The sequence below is a fragment of the Balaenoptera acutorostrata genome, chromosome 9, assembly GCF_949987535.1.
Source record: "Balaenoptera acutorostrata chromosome 9, mBalAcu1.1, whole genome shotgun sequence".
NCBI lineage: Eukaryota > Metazoa > Chordata > Mammalia > Artiodactyla > Balaenopteridae > Balaenoptera > Balaenoptera acutorostrata.
Window position 1 is genome coordinate 103,572,879 of NC_080072.1, and position 5,414 is coordinate 103,578,292.

Consider the following 5,414-nt stretch of genomic DNA (forward strand, 5'->3'; position numbering starts at 1 on the left):
TTGGACTATAAAAGCTCAGAATACCTGTTGGGCAGTCTTGGGTGAAGGGTGATAATGTTGATGCCTGCCACATGTTGACACTGGAAGTTACAAAAGTAGGTACCTAGATAAGAGCTACTCAATTTCATGTGATCTGAGTATATGGAAAACGGCGGTGGAGCCCCACAGAACAAGCTAGTCCTATATGGTCTCATGGTAAGCCATTTTCCCCTTGAGTTATACCCCAACTCTTAGTAAGATCCATTTTGAAATTTCAGCTAAAATAAGATCAAGCAAAGGAGTGATCTTTTCATTGCATGAGTCAGAGTAATAAAGGTGGAGATACATATTCATGAGGAACAGAGTAGAGTCTTCTGGTCTACACAAGGAGAAAGTCTGTCTGAGAAAAAAGCCAGGTAGAACCAAGCATATTCAAGTAATTGAAAGAAAGAGACACAACCCTCTGGATTCCTTGGATCCATTCAAATCTGAAGCAAAATGCATCCCTGGACTTGCCAGTTAAGTGAACTTTTTTGTTTGTCTCAATATCATTTCACTTACAATGAAAAGTAATTATTTATTATAATGAAAAGGTTTTTAATTAATACATGTCACTACTGTACCTTGTACAAATTTCTATGATAGTAATTACTCCCTTTTTTCTGTATAGCATTGTAAGAGAAATTAATTTTATATTAAGAAAGATCTGTGTTTAAATCCTGGCTCTGCCATTAGTTGTTATGACTTTGGCAAATTTTTTTTTAACATCAGCTTTGGTTTCTTCATATTTAAAACAGAAATACTTTTCTCAGATAGTTCTGAAGATTATAAAGGATAAGTTAATGAAAGAGTTTAGTATTGTAGCTAGAGCCAGATATCTATAAATTGTGCAGTTCTCACTTTCTTTTGTTGTTTCTCTAATTAGAATGAGAGAACCAAGGGGCAGGATCTGCATTTTATTCCTTTTTGTATTCAGAGTACCTTGCAGCTTAAATCCACCAAGACCATTATTTACTCTAGAGAAAACAGGGTTGTGAAGGAAAAGTAATCAGCGTATTTTACTCCTTAGATGTGCAAAGCATTTACATCCTCATAATCATGTAAACACTGAATATTAATGGAACTTTAAAAATTAACTGTACTGGGAAGATGAAGACATTAGGAAGTATATTTGTGGTGGTAGAAGGTGAAAATTGGCTAGATTTAGTTTCCTAGACTTAAAGTCAATTGACAAGACATAATAGTGAAAAATCAAGAAACAACTGCATGTTATTTAGAAATATAAAGACCAAAACAAAAAAAGAAAAAATAGAAAGAAAGACCTGTTAATAGCAGCATCAATAAAAATAAATAAGATTGACTTCTTGCCCTCTAGGAGTTTACAGTTTAAATGAAGGTAACCCATGTAAACTCATTGTATATAAATGGGAGAAGATAAATGCAGAAGATGCTTCAGCAGCACACAGAGAAGGCACTTTAGGTTCCGGGAGTAGAGACAGGAGAAGAGGTCAGAATAAATGTTCTATCAGAAATGATGACAGAACAAGTCTCGGAGAATGAGTAAGAGGTATCCAAGTGAGAATAAGGGAGAAGGCATTTCAGGCAGATGAAATGACATGAAGCCAAGAAATCATCAAAATGCATGAGAAGTACTACTAGAGAGTAAAATTCAAGAAGTAGACACATGGGAGAAAAGGCTGTGGACACCAAATTTGGGGAGCAGACCCTAGAAGGCTCTTTCTGAGGGATTTGCACCTGTGTTGAGAGAGAAGCTGAGAGAAGCTAAACAAGGGAATACAGCATTTTCACAAGTAATTCCATATAAAATGTGTGAAGAATAGATTTCCAGAGAAGATAGATGTGGCAGGCAAAATTCTGAAACATGACCCACCCCCCAATGTCTTTTCCTCTTGTATAATCCCCTCTTATTTGAATGTGGAAGGAACCATATATATAACGATATATCACTTTAGGGATTATGCATGTTATATGGTACAGTTGACCTTAAATTAGGGAGATTATCAGGGCAGGCCTAATGTAATCACATGAGCATATTAAAACCAGAGAGTTTTTCTCAAGCTAGTGGCAGAAGGGGAAGTCGGAGAGATTCAAAGCACAGCAAGGATTCTCCATTTACCGCCAGGTTGAAGACAAGAGGGCCACATGATGAGGAATGCAGGCAACCTCTAGAAGCTGAGAGTGGCCCCCGGCTGACAGCCAGCAAGGGAATGGAGCTCTCAGTTCTACAACTACAGGAACTGAGTTCTTCCAACAACCTGAATGAGTTTGGAAACAGATTCTTCCCCCAGAGCCTTCAGAAGGGAATGCAGCCCTGCCCACACCCTGATTTCGGCCTGGGCAGAGAATCCAGCCATGTCATTCCATACCAGACTTCTAATTTACAGAACTATGACTAGTAAGTGGGTATTCTTTTAAGCCACTAAGTTTATGATAACTTATTACACATTAATAAATTCTTAATGTGAACTGATAGTTGGAGAAGAACATTTGAGTCCCAAATGTACCAATATCAACTTACTAACAAAAGATGTAAACACAGGCTCAGTAATTTCTTCCCTAAGGAGCCTGATCAAACTGTGATCCTAAATGAGCCTCATTTTCCAAGCTTCCAAACAAGTTGCTGAGATCCACAGAGAATACGATGCATTCACACTATTAGCCCGCTGATGGTTTGGAGACATAAAGCTGATGCATTTGCCTTGCCCTGAAGACATATGCGAATCTACAGACAGAAGGGATGTTGCCTCCTCCTTTGTCAAAACCTCTGTCTCCTTCGGGCCAGTGAAGGGAAAAGAGCACATAAGGCCTGGTAGTAGTGAAGTCTCCAGGTTGAAGGAAGTTGGGCGGCGAGTCTTCTCTGTTCTGATGTTTTCATTCCCACCGCTACAGCAGTGGAGAGATGTGGGAGGCCACCTGCCCTTCTTAAACAATCCATTGTGATTTTGAGGTAAGATTGGATAAAGGGAATGGGTGGGAGGAATGCAGGATCATAGGGGACACTCTCAGTACTTTTGCTAAGCCTGGTGCTGAGTTTCTGAAAGGTAGGAGAAAGAGAATAGGTTGAACAGTGGGCACAGTGGGCATCACAGTGACCTCACTGTCCCAAGCTTCAGGAATTTCCATAGGAAGGAGTCCCAGGTACCACTCTGGACTCCTTTCCTCTCTTGCTGTATGGCCTTGGTCAGCTACTCATCTCTTCAAGATATTGTTTCCTTATCTCTCAAATGTGAACATCACTTTGGACCCCTGCTGAAAGACTTTATCCTGGATCGTGTCAGCCCAAGGGAGGTGAGGAGTTGCAGCTGAGATTTGAAAACATGGAAGGAAAGGACAGATGAGAGAAGAAAGTTGAAAGATACGGAGTCGTCACTCTGGCTCTTCTAGAGTGCTGTCCCAACAGTCACACTTGAGCCCCCATGGAACAAGTCCTCGGTCTAGAAAGAAAGGATTTCAGTCTCTTCTTGATGTGACATTGTTTTCTCATTTCCTCACAGACCACACCCCTGCTGATAGTGTCTGTGGAAAATGACTCAGTTCATCCTGGTAGGACTTACAGACCAAAGTCAACTCCAGATACCCCTCTTCTTCCTCTTCTTATTGAACTATATGGTCACTGTGGTAGGGAATTAGAGCTTAATTAATCAGATATGCCTGAACTTTCATCTTCACACTCCCATGTATTTTTTGGTCTTCAACCTATCCTTCATAGATCTCTGCCACTCCTTGGTCATTACGCCTAAACTGCTGATGAGCTTTGTGTCAGAGAACATCATCTCCTTTGCAGGATGCATGACTCTGCTGGGTTCTTCTTTTCTGTTTCTTTGTCCATTCTGAATGCTATGTGTTGACAGCCATGGCCTGTGATCGCTATGTGTCCATCTGTAAGCCCCTTTTGTACACAGTCACCATGTCCCCTCAGGTCTCTTCTTTGCTGATGTCTGGTTCATATGTAATGGCGTTTGCTGGTGCCATGGCCCACACAGGGCACCTGGTCAGATTATCCTTTTGTGATTCCAGCATCATCAACCATTACATGTGTGACATCTTCCCCCTCCTCCAGCTGTCCTGCAGCAGCACTGATGCCAGTGAGCCAGTGGATTCCATTATTGTGAGCACAGTTGTAATAATATGTAGTTCATTATTTTTGTTTCTTATGCTTTGATCCTCTCCAATATCCTCCACATCTCATCAGCTCAGGGTTGGTCCAAAGCCCTCAGTACTTGTGACTCCCACGTAATAACTCTTTGCCCTCTTCTATGGTTCTGGGTTGTTCACACATCTCACGACTTTTTCTGATGGTTCTGTGGGCCAGGGGAAGTTCTTCTCAGTATTTCATACCAAAATAGTCCCCATGTTAAACCCCCTCATCTATAGTCTAAGGAACAAGGATGTCAGACTTGCTCTGAAGAAAACCCTAAAGAGAATTGCGAACTAAGCAGAACCAATATTGCTGGGTTGTTGGGTGTGTGTGTGTGTGTGTATGTGTGAATGTGTTTTCCCATAATTTTCTTCAGAACAAGGTTTTTGCCTTAGATCCTTTTTTCTGTCTAATCATGCCATTTAAACATGCAAATATTATTGAGTCTCATGATTGTTCTCAGTTCCATGCTTACTCACTGAATGAGCTTTATTCTTAACAGTGGGGTTCAGAGACTCAGCTTGATTCCTACTCCTTTTCACACCACCTCCCACTTTGCCTCTTTCCGTGTACTTTTCATACATCAGCGTGAATGTGGTCTGATGCGGTCACCCCTCTTTGTTTTCCCTAAAAACAATGTTAATGTAGCCCTTTCTGTTGTTTAACCATTTGAGGAGTTCCTTCTGTGTAAGTTATACATTTTCTAGAATTTCAGTGCTCTTTTAGTCATGGTTTCTATAGTACTGCATTTCCAAACTCAGCAAAGCTTCAATAGTATCTATGAGATATTTATGCTTAGTTAACAGGGATTACAAGTATTAGCTTATAAGTATGGAATGTGTTAATACCAATTAGGAACTGAGAGAAGTGAACCTAGTTACTTTAAATCAATTTAGTCTGACTTGTTGTAATAACATCAGGGGTATGATATATATGTATATATACATGTATCAGACTGTCATAATTTTGTTTACATCTCTGCCTCATCAAATAGAATTTGACCACCTAGTGTTTACTCCTTTCTCCTACATGGTTAGACTAGAATCTGGTAAAATAAATATTCATGAAATTAATAGTTTGAACTTGTTTGATACAGATTTTTTTCTCTAAAGCAAACTAAAAGTTTTTGTTAGTAAAAACTTCCTTTTTTTCAGAAAATGAGTTTTCTTAGAATTCGTGGCCATAAATCTTCAAAACGGTAAAGAGTCTGGTTTGATACAATAGAAGGAAATGCCGTTCTTTTTTCAGTTTGAAGTACAACCTTCTGCATTTCCGA

General features: G+C 39.8%; 1 pseudogene; it reads left to right on the forward strand.

Moving 5' to 3' along the window:
• Positions 1 to 3,525: 3,525 nt before the first annotated feature.
• Positions 3,526 to 4,435, forward strand: LOC103001123 (olfactory receptor 143-like; annotated as a pseudogene).
• The last annotated feature ends 979 nt before the right edge of the window (positions 4,436 to 5,414 follow it).